This window comes from Lissotriton helveticus, chromosome 5_1, assembly GCF_964261635.1.
Source record: "Lissotriton helveticus chromosome 5_1, aLisHel1.1, whole genome shotgun sequence".
NCBI lineage: Eukaryota > Metazoa > Chordata > Amphibia > Caudata > Salamandridae > Lissotriton > Lissotriton helveticus.
Genome location: NC_136065.1, coordinates 79605353 through 79628987, shown reverse-complemented (window position 1 = coordinate 79628987; position 23635 = coordinate 79605353).

Here is a 23635-nt window from a genome sequence, read left to right as displayed (position 1 = left end):
TATACATCCACTCATTCTTCAATATGTAAAACATATTTAAACTTTACAGAAACACATAATCACTGGATGTTGTCATCAGTGATGTCATCAGTGATGTCACTGACCATGTCATGAATGATGTAATATGTGACATCATCCGCAGTGGATTGCGGGTGCGCGATATATAGTTAGTGCAACTAACTATATATGGAATTTCAATGGTTTTGTGTGAGTAAAATAAGGTTTTTTAAATGCTAATTCCTAACTATATATGGTCTATAACCTATGGTTTTTTCAGTGAATTTTCAAGGTTTTGTAAATGCTAATTCCTAACTATATATGGTCTATAACCTATGGTTTTTTCAGTGAATTTCATTGGTTTTTTAACAGCTGATATCTGTAGCTGTAAAATGTATTCTTCTTTAAATCCAAAAATATATTTTATATGTTTATTAATAACTTTTTTTTTAATATTTTTTTTTCTTCGTTCCCGCTTCGCGAATCGGGAAGCTTCCCGTTAGCTGACCTTGATGCCGCGAAATAGACCGCGAGCCGGTAAACGTTTCTTTACCGCAACTGCCGCGTTAGAAAACAACATCGTGACGCCTCCCGTCCGCATGACGTTTCGCGTTGTCGCGTGATACGTCATATGACGTGCTACGTTAGCGAACTCGTACGCTTACCGAGTCGCAAAGCACAGGTTTCTGGAAGCAAACCGGGAGGCCCTGCAAAGCGCGTAACGTAAACACAGCAGGTCATGTGACTTGGTAATAACACTTTTCATTGGTTCATTTCACTTTCGGTTTCCTAATGATGTAAGACTAGGTCATATGATTTAAAATGAACACTTTTCATTGGTTGAGAACTATTTTTTTCCCCAAATGGTGAAAATCCCTCCTTCTTTCCTCACTCTGACTTTCATCATTGTGAGAGAAAGACCCTTTGTTACCAGTGAGCAATGGCTTCTTTACTAGCTTCAGCTGGTGCTTCCCCACCACCTCCACCACATCCAAGGAAGAGTGGACCACCTGCTAAAGTTATAATTCAGCAAGAAGAGGAAGAAGAGGAACAGGACGACCTAGATAATCTCCCTATTATGGCCAGAAGATCTGTTGTACCGGAAGTAACGGGACCAGAGGGCAGGGAGATGGTGCCAAATATACAAACGAGATTTCGTGAAGTAAAACAAGTCTGCGTACATTGCAGTGGATTCATTTGCTACGGAGAAAGTAGCATCACTCTGATCAACAGAGCTATTGACAATCATGCTCATGTTTGTCCGAAACTCCCCAAACAATAAATTCTTTTTTTTTGTTTTCTTGCTCCTGTTGAGCCCTTTACAATGAATCGTTTTCATTGCCCCCTCCAAGAAAAACCCCAAAAAATATAAAACTGTTCAGAAAAATTCAAAAAAAGTAAAAAAATGTTCCGAAAAATAATAAAAAAAATATAAAACAACAAAAACAATAAAAAAAAGTTCTTTTCAGAACTACCTCCCCGTTATTAAAAAATTGATACAATATTTGCAACTGTGCCAACCTCTATTTCTCTTAGTTCGCTTCCCAGTTCGCTCCCCGGTACGCGAACCGGAAGCGAACCAAAAATTTTTTTTTTTTAAAAAGAACAGTAAGTATAAGGGAAGGAAACAGACAGTTATGTTAAAAGAAAGACAGCTATAGGGGAGTAAACTAGAGATACTATTACCCGTAATCCACTGCTGATGATGTCACATATTACATCATTCATGACATGCTCAGTGACATCATCAGCAGAGGATTGCGGGTAACAGTATCCCTAGTTTATTCCCTATAGCTGTGTTTCTTTTAACATAACTGTCTGTTTCCTTCCCTTATACTTACTGTTCTTTTTAAAAAAAAAATTTTAGATCAGTCAGAAACAGTGAAAGTAATGAAATATAAAAGACTACGTAGAATATGAGCACTGTATGCAACAACTTTGACACTTACAGAAGCCTCACCTTCTCCATGCCTCCTACACAGTTCTACATATACATCATAAATGCAAACAGAACAGAATTAATTATACATGTTAAATGGTTTATTTTTGCTGTTCTCAGAATGTATCAAATTTCACTAAAACAGTGACTTGAAGGTATTCATCATATAACAGCGGGGAAAAAAAACACAATCAAAATGATTGTGTTTAAAAAACCCATACATTACAAATCAGAATTCAGAACTCCTTAAAGTTAACTTACTTTCCATGACGGCCAAGGATGTCCTATGAACAGCTTACACTCTGTTGTGCTGTTATTACTTTCAACCCGCCACTTTCTGAAAGAAAACCTCCATCGTTTTCAAAAACATGTTACATACAATAAATGACTTCTTGCTCTCTACCACAAGATTCCACAAGGCCAAATCTTGTCAGAGCCATGTATAACTCTTGGATTTCTTGTTAGCCAATCCCGTCTTTTCGCATTTCCGCAACTTTCAGGATTAAAATGTTGAAGATCATTTACACAATCCTGGACTAGTAATATCTTCCCCTTCTTGCTCAATCATGTTCTACATTTCCTATCACACTGATACTGCTTACTATGAAGCAGACTTACATTACCTTTATGACTAGTACAATTATTTAATTCTCTACATCACTTTTAATCACAAAGCAATGTAAAACAGTAGACAGCATTGCAGACTTACATTCCCTCTACTCCATGTTTTGATTCGCTGCTTCAATTAGCTTATAAAAAGAAATAGTTTTTCTGAACTCATTCAAAGTGCACGTATTTCTCAATAACGTCCAGTGATATGGTAAAAAGTTATGTCTCTGTACTACACTTATCTTCAAGGCCAAATAGTGTAGGAGCCATGAGAACTTCTTGAAATTCCTCAGAGCACATCCTGAGATTCTTTCCCTAAAATTTTGGTTTTAAAAACACCAGGTAAGAGTTTTTAAGGTCATATGACAATTTTTTTTTGAAAATTAAAACGGAATCATTGCAGAATGACCAGCCATTTCTACACTTTAAATAAGCTGTATAATGTCCTGATGTTATTGAAGAACCATCATGATATATAATTGCTACAGTTACAAAAGTCCTTCCTGATATTGACAACTGTGAAGCCACAACATTTTTAATTAAAGTTGTCAATTTTGTTCCATCAGGCCTACATCGTTGGAACATTAAAATGACATACTGGCCATATGTTCGTATAAATAATGTGGACATCATTTCAGATTTACATTGCCTACACTCCATATTGTGATCAGCTGCTTTTACTAGCTTATTAAAAGAGACTGATTTACTGTCTGGCAAAGTTAAATATATAAATCTTTCTGAGTCTACACTAGTACTACTTGATACCCTACAGTTCTCGCAGTCATGCTGCCATTGATAAGAAAGCCCAAACAGATGATCTACATCTACACCTTCAGCATACAATACATCAAGCATATACATTAAAAACTCCTGACAATCTTGCTGACTATTTTGAGAGAATTGTGTTTGGCCTGAACATCTGTCTAACAGATTTCGAATTTCAGACACACTTTCTATGTTTGTTCTATCAGTGCTACATTTCTCTAACACAGAATTTAACAAACTGCAAAATCTTTGATCAGAATTGACCACAATCTCTTCTTTTACATTTTGTAGAGAAAACAAAACATTAACCACTACATTAGCATAGCAGTTGACACCAGAACTGTTTTCAAATTGAAAACCAACAACATCTTCAACAGAATCCTTTTTGTTTCTGCTTATAATTTCAGGTTCATCGACTTTTCGTCTTTTTGCTACAACCTCCCCAGTATTGGTCACATTTCTTCGTTTCCGGCCTACCACACGTTTCTCAAACAAAGGATACTGAGGCAAATGTGGCACATACTCTCTTCTCAACCTATTGTATTCCTTAACACAATCTAGATCCGCACAAATGTTTGTGACATCACACTCAATCAAGTACAATCCCGATAAAGTCCTAACTCGTGACAATGCCACATATGCCATACCCTCCTTGAACACAGAACTGCCAATATTCACCAATGCACAGTCTACACTTAAACCTTGCGATTTATGGATTGTCACCGCATATGCCAAGCAAACAGGAAACTGCTTACGACGAACATATAAGTCTTTTACAAGCAAAAATCTAGCAGAACAACGAGCAATTAGCTGTACTTCCTCAATGCCATCAAATTTAATTTTTAAAAATTCAATTCCATCTCTATTTCTGTATTTCACAAAATCAACAACATTACCCATTGATCCATTTACCAGACCTCTTTCAACATGTAAATTCCTTCTTAAAATTATACGGCAGTTCAAGCACACATTCAGAGTCTTTTCAAAACCCGCAGTTTTAGATATACTCTTCTCTAATGAATCCAATTTTCTTTTCAGATTCTCAGACAAAATAATTGTTGATCCCATATGCTCTACTCTGTCAATAGCTTCCAATTTCACAATCTCTTGCTTTTCTAAATGCAACATTTTGTTGTTGAATTTGGCACATTCTGCAAGAGTTGGCATCAAACATATTCCAGATTTTTTCTCAGTAACTTTCTGAAAAATATTCTCAGGCACAACATCTTCGTCTGGATATAAATTTGTCAGTAATCGTGCATGTAAAGCTTCTTTCCCATGCTCGGTCACTTTTCCAATTCTAACATCTTGTAGAATAGTCTTGTAAACTTCATCCTTTGCCTGACGCATATTTTCATGCAGTTCAGCATAATTGAAGTTTAACCATATATTGACGTTGCCAATACTCCCTAAGCACTTCCTGGTATCTTCATGCGTGAGCATTTTGAACACAGGTTGCCCTTTCACTGGTGTCAGCTGCAGAAGATCTCCGAAAACAATGATGTGTTTGCCACCAAATAACACATCATACTCTGTTTTGAGAACTTCTTGCATTCTCAAATGCACAAAGGCAAGCATGACATTGGAAACCATGCTTACTTCGTCAATGATAAGAAGTTTCATTTTCCTCAAGACTCTTGAAACTTCAAAACAAGCATCTCCAGATAGCTTGTGATATTCTAATTTGTTGTCATGCTCCACTGGCAGCATCAGTAAACAATGTAAAGTAATCCCTTTAATGTTATGTGCTGCCAGTCCAGTTGGAGCGGTGACAACACAAGACAGCGATGACTCTGTCCTTTCCTGCAAATAACATGAAATTGCTTTAATAAGGAAACTTTTTCCAGTTCCCGCTTCTCCACTCACGTACAGTCGGACAGGCTTCAACGACGTACATGAGCACTCTTTCTTGTCATGACTTAATCCATGATCAATTTGCATGGTAAGTTCGTCATATATTTTCCTCTGCTCAACGTTGAGTTGTCTTTCCAACTCTTCTAAGTTAACCACATCCTCCTGAGCATGTGCCATGGCTCTTTCCACTTCATTCATAGCAGTGGCAGCTTCATTTTCGATAAGAGGTCCTCCTAGTGGATCCTGACTCAATGAAGCAGAACTCTGACTGTCCTGAGAACTGTCTCTGGCAATCTCGGCTGCAATCGTTGCTTCCTGCTCAATTTCCACATTCAACATTTCTACATATTTGGGAAAAGCAGGACATTCTATGGTCTCCTTGGCAGCATTGAATGAGTCTTCGTAACAAAGGAAATCTCCAAGCAGTTCCTCTTCTGCACGCCAAGGCTTAAAAAGTTGCAAAAGTGCTAAATAGAAAAACTCCTTTTTTTCAGGAGATTCGCCACTCAATTTTCGATGGTTTATCAAGTGGCATTTTCTTTGCTTGACCAGACATCCCTCACTTCCTATTACAGCATACACTCCTTTCTCAGTATCTTCTTTGATGTTCCTCTTGAATATGTAATTTTGCAGAACCTCATACAGACAAACATTCTCGAGGTGACTGCTTCGATTTGGATAATATGTATCCAACATGTTGCTCTTCAAAATGTCGGTACTGTTTGGCTCCTTTTCCGCCAAATACTCAATTTCCCGCACAGGTTTCAGAACTCGATTACGCGTTGCAGCAAGACCAACACTCGCCCAAACGATACTCCTGGACTTGGCATAGAGACTTGCTGAAGACAACCGGTCAGAACATTCGTAAGCTCCGATTTCTCGATGCGACAACATCTTCAGACTGAAACTGTACAACTTCTTGCTGAGGCTCTTTTCATGGGAAATGTCCTCCCACATATCCTTCAATTCTGTCTTCTCTTTTTTGGTGATGTAAGATGTCACATACCGAGCCACAGCCATACAGTTATCAGCCACAAACTGTATATCCATGTTAGCATTCCACATGGACAAAATCACCGGGTTGTAGTCGTTGATGTACTTAGACTCTTCGTTCCTCTTCAAATTGTATGTGTTTTTAGGTGATTTCTTCATCACATTATGTCGCAGCGAAGACATCAAACTGTTCACTCTTTAGAAATCACCGATCGTGGAAAGCCGAAACGACATTTGGTGTAGAACTTGTCTTTGTTCCGGAATTTACGACGACAGTACTTTCCACATCGATGGCTTTGGAAACGTAGAACTTTTTCTCTTAGGCTTTTTTTCTCCTTTGCGTTTGGAACAGCACACGTAGAATACTGTTCTATGAAACTCATCACTGAGTCGTCTGCATCCGTTCCAAATTTAGGTGCATCCTTGATCCACAGCAACATATGTATATGAGGAGCACCTCTTGCTTGGTACTCCTTCCTCCAGAAGAAATCCAACACCTCTCCAAGAGGTGGATTCTTCTTATTCATGATGAAAGACATCATACCTTCAAATCTATGATTGAAGTACCTACATACATTGACTGGATCCAAAGAGCACAGTTCTCCGGGTGTCTTGAATTCGATGTTTTCTACGTTAGCATTTGCCTCTCGTAGAAATTCAAGTAAGTCTTCCCAGCCATACTCAGCACAGCTCAAAGTGAGGAACCATGTGGGAGTTCCTAAGTTCCTCAGCATACATTTTAAATCACCATGACGACGGTACCAGTACTCATTAGTACCACGCTGACACGCCATGAGATTAATCAGGTGAGAATCCAAAATACTGTCTTGGACATTGACTTTATCCATAAAGTCACTTGCCGAGATGTTTTGCATGTGTATACCACTTTTCAAGATGTGGTTCACTGCATATGACAGTCCAGACAGATCGCTTTCAAACAGGAGATGAAACAAATAAGGAATGCATTGTCGAAACCTAGGATCTCCTGCATACAATCGCAAAGTCCGGTATTCAGAAGCAGGAATTTGATGAGGTCGCTCATCATATCTTCCTCCCTGACCTGTTGGAAAAAGCTGTGGGAAACACCGAGCTTCCAAACTTTCCTCCCAAACACTAATGGGACTCCCTTTCGCTTGTTTCATTTGAAACAACTCAATAGCATTCCCCATGACTTCCTTGGAATGCAAAGGATGAACACTATAATGTTCATATATTTCTTCACTAGTACAGGGTTCTACTTTCTCAATTTGACCAGCACACAAATCGCTATCCTCTTCCTCACTTACTTTCTCTTCTGCAACATATACATTTTTATAGTATTTATTATATTTTTTCAAATACAATGTTGCCCTTTTGACTTTCCTAACATCTACTAAATCTTGCCATATTTTCTTATTCTTTGTCGGAACCCCATTAACTAAGATAACAAGAGGTTCCTCTTCCACTTTTTCTACTCCAATTGTGTTAATGTTTTTCTTCAAATCTAGAGGCAAATAAACAACTCTTCCCTTTAATCCTCTCTGTAAATCTGATGGAGGCAATTTCCCTGTCTTTGGCTCCATTCTTACAATAGCCTGAAAGGGATGGATACTTTGAATCAAAATAGATTCATAAGTATTTAAATCCTTCAATTCAGAAGGAATCTCAACCAATTCCAGATTATTATGAACTGCTCTAGCAGGCATCTGGTTTTGATTTAATTTGTTACAACAATAAGTACACACACGTTGATCCAATCCCAAATCAAAACAATTTTCTACCATCAAGTATGTTGTAAAATCCTTCCATTCACTATTATTTTCCCTTTCACTTTTTCCATATAAATCCACTAACTTAGTCTGATTCTTATAATAAGTGCGTCGACAACACACACAAGTGAAATTTGGCCTCTCACTTGATTTCACCTCAAACGTCGCAATTTCCCTCTGGAAATTATCTGTACTGGAAACCTGTACACTATCTTCCACATTACTCTCTTCTTCTTGGTCAATTTCAACATTCTCCTCTTTACTTCCAAAGTAACAAAACTCAATTTCTTCACATATATTCTTCACATCTATTTCAGAACCATGCAAAAGAGCAGCGCATAATTGTTTAAGCATAATTGCTGGACTCTTAGCATAATACAACATTCTAACTAATTTCCTCACTTTATTATGATGCACTGCTAGCATCCTGAAATGATGAAAAACACTCTGGCATACTCTCCTGGAAAGACAAGCCAGTGAATGACCATGCAAACCTATCACTTCTCTCACTCTGCAAGGATCTAATTCTTGCAACAACTTCATTTTTTGCTTCAAACTTTTCTTACTAAATGACCGTATAAAATCACAAAGCAAATTGATGGAATCCTGTCGTACACTGCAAATACTACTACACTTCCAGGTGTACACAGGACCCTTAGGACGTCTCCCTAAAACCTCATTACCTAACACCTCTTCTATCTCTGTTCTCACAAGTTTTTCTTTTTCAACTGGACAACCATCTTTCACTTCATAAGCTCGACCACTTGTGTCAACTGCATGCACCAAATCATTATCCTGGAAATAACTCTCCTCATTAAAAAATGCCTCAGAGCTTGAACTATGCATCCATTCTCCAGAAAAAACTTCACAAAAATTACTACGATTAACTATTCTCTTCCATCTACTATTTCTTTTGAAATCATAAATTACCTTGTTTAGCTTCCTAATTCTATTGATTGTCAAAATAAATAACTTACGTTTAATTTCAAATGCCTGATCAATAACTTTCTCAACTATTTTTTTTCTCTTATAAAAAAACACTTTCTGCTGACCTTTCTTAATATTTTTTAACAAATTCCCAATTATCCTGTTGCGGAACATTCGTTTACGAATATCCCTAAACTGTTGTTTCCTTCTACTTTCATGCATAGAGTTATCTCTTACTCTAGCAGTAACATTTCTCATTGGCCTTTCCTTACCATTTGAATTATTTCTCCTTTTCTGGACTGAAACATTTTCTGTAGTAATATTTTTTTTACTACACATATTTCTTATGACTGTTTTTCGACTCTTACCCGGTGCTTTCTTGGTGACTTGACAAATCTTTTTGTTAGAGGACTGCTGCATTATTCCATGGTCCTGCTGTCTTTGACGTTTTGCAGCCTTTCTTACTCTTTCTTTGCTAGGCATCCTAAAATCTTGAAATAATCTGCAGTTGAATCTGTGGTAAAATATAATAAAAAATGTTATTAACCACTATTACCCAACAGTAAATTAATAACAGTCATCAAAAACTTAACACACTACTTAAGTATATAATATACTGAAGCCTATCTCCAATTTTTCACTGAACAGGACTCATCTCTTCTTAACCTTGGATAAACCTCACCTACTCTGTGTACCCTGCACATAATTAAATGTAAAGGGGCAGATTTATATTAACTAGCACATCCCCAGGGATGCACCAGTTAACGTGCACCGCTGCTCTGCCACCCACGGTGTGCCGCATTTACAATCAGATAGGACAAAGCTACATCAAAACCCTGCGCCTGCTTGAAGCAGGCATAGATCTTGACGCAGGTAGGCTGAAAGCTAAAGCAACAACTAAGTGTCGTGTGCAGAAGTTACAAAAAAGGAAAAATGGCGTTTAAACCAGTAATGAGACCATGCTAACGTAATACAGAGTAAAAATATCCAGGATCTACATCAGTTTGGGGTTCACGAACCTGGCAGGTACAAGGCACTGAGGCTTTCCACCGTGCATGTCTCATCCCAAAACATATGTGGTTTGTGAATGAAACAATTTCCCAGACCAAATGCTTTGGATTGGCTACTTCTAAAAAATTAAACACCCCTACTATCCCGGAGTTAGAGGAATATGATGGTTGGAGTAATTTTACTCGTTGTCTATTAAAGATTTACAGGCCCTACTCCGTAATTCTTCCTTTAACATTTCCAGTATAAATCCAAAAGGTTGACTGCTTTGGCAACGTGCCTTATCCACGGTTTAATAACGCTGCCTTTTGCTTTATATAAGTTTTCAAATTGTATGAAATATATACCAATAGGTCGTTATTAACCTTTAGGTAGTGGTTTTCTTCATGAAGTCTGGTCGCTTCCATACACATACAGATTTTCAAAGATGATCAAGAACTTTATCTGAATGGAGAGGAATGCACTGAGACGCCAGATCATTCACTAATGTGTAGGCACATACAGTTACACGGTTCATGCAACAAACACCGACCAAATATGGCTTGCGTGTTGCAAGGCACACCAGTTCCTGCTATCATCCCCACGTTCAAGTTCTTGGAAAATGGTAGTTATTTGATGCTCAATAATGAAGATTGTTCTGGGTTAATTAAAAGTATTCATTTTATCGTAACAGTAAATGAACGGGTTATTTGCTGCAGAAATGTTCTATTTCCTCCCACACATGAACATAGGGAGTTTTCAATCTGGCCACAAATACCAACCTTGGCAGCACATTTCAACGGCATGGCAAGAATAAGAGCTATTTTGTCTCAGAGAGAGGTGGCCTTGAGTTCGGCCCGTGAAACTTTCGTGCTTCACACAGCGAACACCCGTACAGAGGTGCAGACCCTTTTAAATACAGATTCGCCTTTCCATTTCAGCAAGATGGTTCGGACTATCTCTAACGCGTCCTCCACAAAGGGCCTGGCGCACTTTTTTAAAATTGTTACCAGTGGTCTCGTGACTTCATTTGAGAAAATCTTTGGAGTCATCCCTGCTTTCTTACATTCTATTTTTTCCACTCTGCTTCGTGGATTCCCATTTTTACTTGCATTACCAGCGGACGCTCTTGTGCTTTTTTACATTTTTAAATATGGATGTCCCTCCTGTGCAAGCTCCCGCCCTGCAGCTGCTGACACTGTTCCGCAATCGCATGCTAGAATATTATGGCACAATGCCGTTGGCGATATTAAGCACGGCATATGGATTATCTTTTCTATGCTGATATGATTCCTTCAAATCTAAGACACTAAAGTATCGGCACGCCCTAAACCAACACAAAGAGACCTTCTTAGCAAATAATATATTATGTGTATTAGGGAGGGTGAGATATAAGCAGCCGCGGGCCGTGGAGGGAGTTACGGTGGGGCAGGGATGCGGGGAGGGGGAGGGGCAGGGTGGAGCCCTCTCTACCCTGCCCCTCCCCGCCTCCCTGCCCACCGTAACTCCCTCCACGGCCCGCGGCTGCTTATAAGTGTTGCTAACTCTTATTCATTTACAGCATGTTAACATACTGTCACCATTCGCTTTTTATGTACTATTGACTATGCTGGTAATTTTGCTACTGATAATATGTGTACTTGTATAATCTAAGATACTACGCCTGAGAAGACGGCATTAGTAAATAAACATTTCAAATACACATGTGTTCTTCTTAACTCCATGTTCTCGTTTCTAAGAAATATATAACGACCGACTGTTCATGAGTTCCACGTATCCTGAGGTACTATAAGTTCATATTCTGGATTGTCTAAACATTGAGAGTTTGTTATATCCAATGTGACACTGTACCTAGCTTGCTAAGGGGTTTTGATTACTAAGGTGAGTTTTGGGACACCCTAATTCGCCGAGGTTCCAATCCTCTGTCCACAGTTCTGTGTCAGAACAGAAACCCTGCGACAGGGGCACCCCTCAACCTTACTGGAGCTTCATCACACTTGCGATACAACTCCAGCAATGCGCCAACTTTACGGCACAAATACGTCACGCATCTGTGCTGTTTTTGCCCCATGATGCGCCGCATTGTAAATGCAGCACACCATAGGTGACGGAACAGCGGCACAGAATGACTAACACATCCCTGGTGATGCGCCAGTCATCATAAATCTATCCCTATGCTTCTTATCTTGTTAGAGATAAACCGCCATATGTATCATCAAAGTTTTTTGCATTTCCTAAATAGCGAACTTTAAGGAATAAATAGCGATTCTTTACCATTCCTAGTTTGCGATGACCTATTTGCTAATTACAAATTACCCATTCATTTCCATGCAGCACGAGGCCCATAGGAATGAAGGTGCAATTTGCGATTAGCAATTACCTCATCGCAAATTACGAATTTTTCCGACGGTGCAGGGGTGTCTCAAGAACACCCTGCTGCACCCCTGAAAAAGAAATTTGGGGTCATATGGCGCACATAAATTTTGAAAACATTCCTTTACCTCAAAAACGATTTTCAACTCATAATTTGAAAACACTGCACATGGGGAAATGACTTAAAATGTCCTTAAGACACATAAAAGCATTTTTTGATTGCCTTTGCAGCATGTTTCAGTCACCTTTAACATGCCTATGTAACGGAAACATTCAAAATCTAAATTTGCCATGCACAGGTGGGAGCATATTTACAAGCAATTTGCTCCACAGACAAACTTCTTACATTGAAATGGGAAAAATAACATCAGAGACTCTCAATTACCTTATAAAGAAGCAGACACCATTATGTCCTTCTCATCAATATTAAAACCATTGCTTTTTCTCAAAAACGATTTACAAGTCATAATTTGAAAACACTCCACAGCTCCTATGCACATAAAAGCCCTGTCAGTACTAATACTTCACATTTTCTCCAATTACAATTTCTCAAAGAAACAAAATCTATTTGTGAAACACTTGAGACAAAGCAACATTTGAAAAACACAACTTTCTTCATAATTTTCTCCTTAAAGCACACTATTTTCTATCTAAATTAAAGAAATCTTTTCTCACCTTAACAAATACTTTGAGTTTCAAAACAGTCTCAGAAACACACCAATTTGTCTTCAGCAGAGCAAAAGGTATGCACTCCAGAGTCTGCAGCGATCAAAAGCACAGAAATGCTGTAATTCCTCACACATATCTCTCATGTCACCCAATCAAAACCCTTCCCTCACTTTTTTTCAAAGCAAAACCCTTCCCCCCTCTGCCCCCTCTCTGCTTTTTCTGCATAGCAACCACCTCTTGCAAGACCTCTCACACAACAATGTTGCAATTGAACTCTGAACTCTCAGTGCACCTGCATATCCAGAGCATTCTTTCATTTAATGATTTTTTCTTCGCCACTCAAAATACATCTTTCAACGAACTCATCCATGCACACTAACTTTCTGTTTTCAGCAATCAAAATCCACCAATCACTCTTACTGCTTCATTAACACAGAAACTCCTCAGTTTTTTTCATTTTACACTCTCATTTTTTCAACTGCCATTTCATTGCCACACTTCATCTGACTGCAGCAGAACCTTCTCTCACCATGTTTTCTGTCTGGATTGTTGGACATAGTTACATATATTGGGCTCAAAGGTACGCTGAAAACAGGAATTTACCTAACCTCAATTTACAAGATGTGGAAATTAAGTGGTTTGGCCACAGAGGATTAAAATGTCACCAATTGATACCATTGGTGAAAACCTTTATGCATTTGCCAAAACCTGACCTGTTAATTGTGCACTGTGGAGGTAATGATTTGGGCACTTTGACTGGGGTAGGTCTGGAAATGCTTTTAAAGGACACCTTTGAGCAATTGATGGCACTTTTTCCTCAGACTGCCTTGGTATATTCAAATATATGCCAAAGACAGAAATGGAGGTGGTCGAACCAATTTTGTCCACAAATTGAGAAGTCGAGGAAGCATGTAAACAAATCTGTTTCAGCTTACATGAGAGACCATGGAATGGGCTCCCTGTACAACAATAACTTGCGTTACTACATGCAAGATATCTACAGAGGAGATGGAGTTCACTTCTCAGATGAGGGCAACAGAGTTTTCACTCTGAATTTAAGAATGTGCATTGGTACCTACTTATAAGTACCTAAATGTACCATAAACCCAAAAGCTCTTCTCAGAGCTACCCTACATCTGATCAGTCACAATTATTATTTTACTCTAACTTTTTTCACTAATTTTCAAGAAAGTACGCTCCCCAGAACGCTTCCCGGTTCGCGAACCGGACGCACTCCACGCAAAAAAACTAAAAAAACTGTATATTTTTTTTTGCCCTGCGAGACCCCTTCAAAGCCTCCACACCAAACCTAGGGGGTCAGGGACGATCTACTATGCCCCCTTATGGTCATTTGCCCCTTCGCTTTGGCCTCCTCTTGTCTCTCGATCCTACCGAGAGACAAGATGGCGGCCGCTACGGACTGTTTAGAATGTTTACAGACGCCGAAAAACCAATCAGCTTCGCAAACCTCCGTAACGCGAAAAGTACGCGAAGCGGAGCGCTGTTACAGATATATATCTTTTTTTGAACGTTAATTTCCCAAAATCCACTGGAGCACATATATTGAGACCTAGCAAAGGCACATCGGGCTACCAGTCCCTACAATTTTGCCAAGTTTCGTGCAAATCCATTCAGCCGTTTGATTATTATTATTTAATTTTTTTTTGCCCCGCGGGGCCCTTTTAAAACCTCCACATCAAACCTAGGGGGTCAGCGAGGATCTACTATTCCCCCTTATGGTCATTTGCCCCTTCGCTTTGGCCTCCTCTTGTCTCTCGATCCTACCGAGAGACAAGATGGCGGCCGCTACGGACTGTTTGGAATGTTGACAGACGCCGGAGAACCAATCAGCTTCGCTTCACAAAGCTCCGTTGCGCGTAAAGTACGCGTCCTGGGACGCTGCCAGGTCCGCTGTTACAGATATATATCTTTTTTTAAACGTTAATTTCTCAAAATCCACTGGAGCACATATATTGAGACCTACAAAAGGCACATCGGGCTACCAGTCCCTACAATTTTGCCAAGTTTCGTGCAAATCCATTCAGCCGTTCGGGCTAAAAGTGAGGCCAACCGCCCTATGGAAATGAACATGGGAAAAACGCGTTGTGGGACCCCCCTTTTTTCTCGGCCCCCCCTTGACGAACCCCCCCCAAATTTTCAAGGGCTGCTCAGAAACAAAATGTGCCATTTTCCTGAAAATTTCAGCCAATTCCGTCCACAAACGCCAAAGTTATTAGACATAGAATTTTCAGAAATCCCATAGAGAAAAAATCCTAACTATATATACCTACTGGCGACCGCCAGTAGGTAATATATATATATATATATATATATATATAGAAATCCCATAGAGAAAAAATCCTAACTATATATACCTACTGGCGACCGCCATATATATATATATATATATATATTACCTACTGGCGGTCGCCAGTAGGTATATATAGTTAGGATTTTTTCTCTATGGGATTTTTGAAAATTCTATGTCTAATAACTTTGGCGTTTGTGGACGGAATTGGCTGAAATTTTCAGGAAAATGGCACATTTTGTTTCTGAGCAGCCCCTGACAATTTTGGGGGGGTTCGTCAAGGGGGGGCCGAGAAAAAAGGGGGGTCCCAAAACGCGTTTTTCCCATGTTAATTTCCATAGGGCGGTTGGCCTCACTTTTAGCCCGAACGGCTGAATGGATTTGCACGAAACTTGGCAAAATTGTAGGGACTGGTAGCCCGATGTGCCTTTTGTAGGTCTCAATATATGTGCTCCAGTGGATTTTGAGAAATTAACGTTTAAAAAAAGATATATATCTGTAACAGCGGACCGGGCAACGTCCCAGGACGCGTACTTTTCGCGCAACGGAGCTTTGTGAAGCGAAGCTGATTGGTTCTCCGGCGTCTGTCAACATTCCAAACAGTCCGTAGCGGCCGCCATCTTGTCTCTCGGTAGGATCGAGAGACAAGAGGAGGCCAAAACAAAGGGGGAAATAACCAAAAGGGGGCATAGTAGATCCTCGCTGACCCCCTAGGTTTGATGTGGAGGTTTTAAAAGGGCCCCGCGGGGCAAAAAATAATAATAATAATAATAATCGAATGGCTGAATGGATTTGCACGAAACTTGGCAAAATATTAGGGACTGGTAGCCCGATGTGCCTTTGCTAGGTCTCAATATATGTGCTCCAGTGGATTTTGAGAAATTAACGTTCAAAAAAAGATATATATCTGTAACAGCGCTCCGCTTCGCGTAATGGAGGTTTGCGAAGCTGATTGGTCATTCTGTCACTGGGCTATAGTTGGGCTACATCTGGCTGATATTTGGGCTACATTTGTTTTTTTTGTCTCTGGCGGCCATCTTTGGGCTACATTGGGCTACATTGGGCTTCATTAGGCTACATTGGGCTACATTTGGGCTCCAACATATATATAGGCCAATGTAGCCCAATATATATTTTTCAAAGTTAATTTTCGTAAAAACCACTGGAGCATATATCTTGAGACATAGCAAAGGCACATCGGGCTACCAGTCCCTACAATTTTGCCAAGTTTCGTGGAAATCCATTCAGCCGTTCGAGCTAAAAGTGAGTCCAACCGCCCTATGGAAATGAAGGAAATGAATGGGTAATTTGTAATTAGCAAATAGCTAATCGCAAACTAGGAATGGTAAAGAATCGCTATTTATTCCTTAAAGTTCGCTATTTAGGAAATGCAAAAAACTTTGATGATACATATGGCGGTTCATCTCTAACAAGATAAGAAGCATAGGGATAGATTTATGATGACTGGCGCATCACCAGGGATGTGTTAGTCATTCTGTGCCGCTGTTCCGTCACCTATGGTGTGCTGCATTTACAATGCGGCGCATCATGGGGCAAAAACAGCACAGATGCGTGATGTATCTGTGCCGTAAAGGTGGCGCATTGCTGGAGTTGTATCGCAAGTGTGATGAAGCTCCAGCAAGGGTCGGGGGTGCCCCTGTCGCAGGGTTTCTGTTCTCACACAGAACTGTGGACAGAGGATTGGAACCTCGGCGAATTAGGGTGTCCCAAAACTCACGTTAGTAATCTAAAACCCCTTAGCAAGCTAGGTACAGTGTCACATTGGATATAACAAACTCTCAATGTTTAGACAATCCAGAATATGAACTTATAGTACCTCAGGATACGTGGAACTCATGAACAGTCGGTCGTTATATATTTCTTAGAAACCAGAACATGGAGTTAAGAAGAACACATGTGTATTTGAAATGTTTATTTACTAATGCCGTCTTCTCAGGCGTAGTATCTTAGATAATACAAGTACACATATTATCAGTAGCAAAATTACCAGCATAGTTACTAGTACATAAAAAGCGAATGGTGATAGTATGTTAACATGCTGTAAATGAATAAGAGTTAGCAACACTTATAAGCAGCCGCGGGCCGTGGAGGGAGTTACGGTGAGGCAGGGAGGCGGGGAGGGGGAGAAGCAGGGTGGAGAATACAAGTACACATATTATCAGTAGCAAAATTACCAGCATAGTTACTAGTACATAAAAAGCGAATGGTGATAGTATGTTAACATGCTGTAAATGAATAGGAGTTAGCAACACTTATAAGCAGCCGCGGGCCGTGGAGGGAGTTACGGTGGGGCAGGGAGGCGGGGAGGGGGAGGGGCAGGGTGGAGAGGGCTCCACCCTGCTTCTCCCCCTCCCCGCCTCCCTGCCTCACCGTAACTCCCTCCACGGCCCGCGGCTGCTTATATCTCACCCTCCCTAATACACATATTATATTATTTGCTAAGAAGGTCTCTTTGTGTTGGTTTAGGGCGAGCCCATACTTTAGTGTCTTAGATTTGAAGGAATCACATCAGCATACACCAGCTCTCTCTTCATGTGAACCGCATCAAGTGTTGTGTATGTGTGTTCGGCAAAGCAATATAAAACCCGCCTCATGCCCAGAATTGGCAGAAGTTGCACTTATGTTATGAGTATGAAGTCGTGGAGATCAGACCTCATAACAATTCTGTATCGTGTTGTTCTTGAAACTTTAGCACTCGCTGTACAGATATAGTTTAACAAGCAAAGCAGATAGTAGAGCAATAACATATTATTCTCATGTAAACCACGATGAACTACTAGGTTGAAAGCTAAAGCAACAACTAAGTGTCGTGTGCAGAAGTTGCAAAAAAGGAAAAATGGCGTTTAAACCGGTAATGAGCCCATGCTAACTTAACACGGTGTAAAGATATCCAGGACCTAGATGACACCTCCCCATGATCCGGAAACGAACTGAATAAGATAATAGAAGTGCCATCTCATGAGAGCAGATTGCAAGTTTATATGTGGACGGTCCGCAAGGTAAAGCATTAAAAACTAGGAAAATTTAATGCTAAAGAAAAATAAAACAGCCAAGTACTTTATCGAGTCTTAAGCCAATAGGCAAGGTAAATAATAAAAACTTGACAAATAAGTCAATGAATTGTCAATGAAATGCTAGTACTCAGCATATCAAACATGAAAAAGGTCTATGACATAACTGTGTATGCAAAATAAGCTGCAACAGCCTCCAATAGGAAGTCACCGTCTTCATCCGAAAACAGTTCAGCCATCCAATTTAAAAGCGGAAAAGAACATACGTGCTCTCCCAGCACCGGATCCTCTATCACCTTCAGAGGACAGCTCGGTGGGTTTTCAAGAAAGCTCTGTTCCAAGAAAGACTGTGCTGCCGCCAGTAAATTCCAGGGACCAATTAGTCCATGCATCAATGCCACAGCCATAATCCTTTCGCCAGGACAAACCAACTCGTGAGTAATGATAGGAGTCATCAGCTGATTAAAGTCGACGTCAGGAGAAACCGGTCCGCAGAGACACAAATCAATGGCCCAATCGAAATCACAGGTCAGGCAGTGAAATACAGGCTGGACACAGGTGAAGTAGGAGAATCGAAAAGATAATCCATATGCCGTGCTTAATATCGCCAACGGCATTGTGCCATAATATTCTAGCATGCGATTGCGGAACAGTGTCAGCAGCTGCAGGGTGGGAGGTTGCATAGGAGGGACATCCATATTTAAAAATGTAAAAAAGCACAAGAGCGTCCGCTGGTAATGCAAGTAAAAATGGCAATCCACGAAGCAGAGTGGAGAAAATAGAATGAAAGAAAGCAGGGATGACTCCAAAGATTTTCTCAAATGAAGTCACGAGACCACTGGTAACAACTTTAAAAAAGTGCGCCAGGGCCTTTGTGGAGGATGCGTTAAAGATAGTCCGAACCATCTTGCTGAAATTGAAAGGCAAATCTGAATTGAAAAGGGTCTGCACCTCTGTACGGGTGTTCGCTATGTGAAGCACGAAAGTTTCACGGGCCGAACTCAAGGCCACCTCTCTCTGAGACAAAAGAGCTCTTATTCTTGCCATGCCGTTGAAATCTGCTCCCAAGGTTGGTATTTGTGGCCAGATTGAAAACTCCCTATGTTCATGTGTGGGAGGAAATAGAACATTTCTGCAGCAAATAACCCGTTCACTTACTGTTACGATAAAAGGAATACTTTTAATTAACCCAGAACAATCTTCATTATTGAGCATCAAATAACTACCATTTTCCAACAACTTGAACGTGGGGATGATAGCAGGAACTGGCGTGCCTTGCAACACGCAAGCCATATTTGGTCGGTGTTTGTTGCATGAACCGTGTAACTGTATGTGCCTACACATTAGTGAATGATCTGGCGTCTCAGTGCATTCCTCTCCATTCAGATAAACTTCTTGATCATCTTTGAAACATCTGTATGTGTATGGAAGCGACCAGACCTCATGAAGAAAAGCACTACCTAAAGGTTCATAACGACCTATTGGTATATATTTCATACAATTTGAAAACTTATATAAAGCAAAAGGCAGCGTTATTAAACCGTGGATAAGGCACGTTGCCAAAAAACCCGCAATCCTCTGCTGATGATGTCACTGAGCATGTCATGAATGATGTAATATGTGACATCATCAGCAGTGGATTACGGGTAATAGTATCTCTAGTTTACTCCCCTATAGCTGTCTTTCTTTTAACATAAGTGTCTGTTTCCTTCCCTTATACTTACTGTTTTTGGTTCGCTTCCGGTTCGCGTACCGGCGAGCGAACTGGGAAGCGAACTAAGAGAAATAGAGGTTGGCACAGTTCCAAATATTATACCAATTTTTTAATAACGGGGAGGTAGTTCTGAAAAGAACTTTTTTTTTAATTGTTTTTGTTGTTTTATATTTTTTTTATTATTTTTCGGAACATTTTTTTACTTTTTTTGAATTTTTCAGAACAGTTTTATATTTTTTTGGGTTTTTCTTGGAGGGGGCAATGAAAACGATTCATTGTAAAGGGCTCAACAGGAGCAACAAAACAAAAAAAAAAGTATTTATTATTTTGGGCGTTTCGTACAAACTTGCATATGATAGTCAATAGCTCTGTTGATCAGAGTGATGCTTCTTTCTCCGTAGCAAATGAATCCATCGCAAAATACGCAGATGTGTTTTACTTCACCAAATCTCATTTGTATATTTGGCACCATCTCCCTGCCCTCTGGTCCCGTTACTTCCGGTACAACAGATCTTCTGGCCATAATAGGGAGATTATCTAGGTCGTTCCGAAACTGTGCAGCACTGTAGTTGTTAGGATGCCACCTAGTCATATGGCGATGCATTGTGTAGTTTCCGAAACTGTATTTTTTCTCGGTTCCTCGGGACAGTCTATCTTGACATATAAGGCAAGTTACGTATCTTGCATTTACTTTTTTCTGACCTTTGGGAATTTTAAAAAATTGCCAAATGAAGTTTTCTTTCCGGTGAGACGTCCTGGGCTCCTCAGGCAAAAACTGCCTCTCTTCGTGCTCGTCGTCCTGTTCCTCTTCTTCCTCTTCTTGCTGAAGTATAACTTGAGCAGGTGGTCCACTCTTCCTTGGAGGTGGTGGAGGTGGTGGGGAAGCACCAGCTGAAGCTACTAAAGAAGCCATTGCTCAGTGATCACAAAGGGTCTTTCTCTCACAATGATGAAAGTCAGAGTGAGGAAAGAAGGAGGGATTTTCATCATTTGGGAAAAACAAGAGTTCTCAACCAATGAAAAGTGTTCATTTTAGATTATATGACCTAGTCTTACCATCATTAGGAAACCAAAAGTGAAATGAACCAATGAAAAGTGTTATTACCAAGTCACATGACCTGCTGTGTTTACGTTAAGCGCTTTGCAGGGCCTCCCGGTTTGCTTCTAGAAACCTGCGCTTTGCGACTCGCTTCGCGTACCAGTTCGCTAACGTAGCACGTCATATGACGTATCACGCGACAACGTGAAACGTCATGCGGACGGGAGACGTCACGATGTTGTTTTCTAACGCGGCAGTTGCGGTAAAGAAACGTTTACCGGCTCGCGGTCTATTTCGCGGCATCAAGGTCAGCTAACGGGAAGCTTCCCGATTCGCGAAGCGGGAACGAAGAAAAAAAATATTTAAAAAAAAAATTATTCATAAACATATAAAATATATTTTTGGATTTAAAGAAGAATACATTTTACAGCTACAGATATTAGCTGTTAAAAAACCAATGAAATTCACTGAAAAAACCATAGGTTATAGACCATATATAGTTAGGAATTAGCATTTACAAAACCTTGAAAATTCACTGAAAAAACCATAGGTTATAGACCATATATAGTTAGGAATTAGCATTTACAAAACCTTATTTTACTCACACAAAACCATTGAAATTCCATATATAGTTAGTTGCACTAACTATATATCGCGCACCCGCAATCCACTGCTGATGATGTCACATATTACATCATTCATGACATGGTCAGTGACATCACTGATGACATCACTGATGACATCTCAAATGACATCACTGATGACATCTCATTTGACATCAATGACCACATCACTGATGATATCATTCATGTGACAATACAATGCATCTCCTCACATTTTAATATAACCTCTGTTTCACCCAGTGTTAAATACAGAGTATAATTTTTGAAACCATTGACACACCAATACTAGTTACTACGTACGCACTCACTGATTGCTACGTCTACACACACCTTCACTCATTCACCCATACAATCATTCATACATACAATCACTCATCTTTACAACACTATCATATGCACTCATACACCTATACAGACACTCACAGTCTGCCACTCATCCATGGAGTTACTCACACACCTAGTCAGTCCTGTAAAGAATCAATGACACTTCCATTTTCTTGTCTATACAGTTAAACATAGAGCACCTTACATTTTCAAACATATACTAACACATACTTACCTTCTTATACAATCATTGATACAAGTACACATTGATCTTCACAGAGTCACACACCTCCCAGCTAGCCACACACACACTTAGTCTCCCATACAAATACTTGGGCAAACAATCAATAACCCATATAGTTACTCATATAGCTACTGATCAACACATGCAGCAGTTTACAGAACAACAGACATAATGATGCACAAATTAAGACAGTTTAGTCACTAACCCATGCACTCAGTGAGACACATTTAATCACTCACTCATACAGTCAGTCATGCACCTACTAAATCCTTCGTCCAGACACTTACACATCCACTCATTCTTCAATATGTAAGACATATTTAAACTTTACAGAAACAAAAAATCACTGGATGTTGTTATCAGTGATGTCATCAGTGATGTCATTTGAGATGTCATCAGTGATGTCACTGACCATGTCATGAATGATGTAATATGTGACATCATCAGCAGTGGATTGCGGGTGCGCGATATATAGTTAGTGCAACTAACTATATATGGAATTTCAATGGTTTTGTGTGAGTAAAATAAGGTTTTGTAAATGCTAATTCCTAACTATATATGGTCTATAACCTATGGTTTTTTCAGTGAATATATATATATATATGTATAGAGAGAGATATGTTTTTTACATTTTTTGGAAAATGTTATTTATAATTAAAGGTGTATATAAAAATTGTATATTATGGTATTGTTACACTATTTCTGCTAAGTAGTAACCTTTTAAGTATTGTTTATATAATACCACTAGGTATTTAGTAGTTATATTTAATGATATCTATTTCTATTTTAAGTATGATATTATATAGCTATATATATATATATATATATATATATATATATATATATATTCACTGAAAAAACCATAGGTTATAGACCATATATAGTTAGGAATTAGCATTTACAAAACCTTGAAAATTCACTGAAAAAACCATAGGTTATACACCATATATAGTTAGGAATTAGCATTTAAAAAACCTTATTTTACTCACACAAAACCATTGAAATTCCATATATAGTTAGTTGCACTAACTATATATCGCGCACCCGCAATCCACTGCTGATCATGTCACATATTACATCATTCATGACATGGTCAGTGACATCACTGATGACATCACTGATGACATCTCAAATGACATCACTGATGACATCTCAAATGACATCACTGATGACATCACTGATGACATCTCAAATGACATCACTGATGAGATCACTGATGACATCATCCAGTGACTGTGTGTTTCTGTAAAGTTTAAATATGTTTTACATATTGAAGAATGAGTAGATGTATAAGTGTCTGGGCGAAGGATTTAGTAGGTGCATGACTGAATGTATGAGTGAGTGATTAAATGTGTCTCACTGAGTGCATGGGTTAGTGAGTAAACTGTCTTAATTTGTGCATCATTATGTCTGTTGTTCTGTAAACTGCTGCATGTGTTGATCAGTAGCTATATGATTAACTATATGGGTTATTGATTGATTGTCCAAGT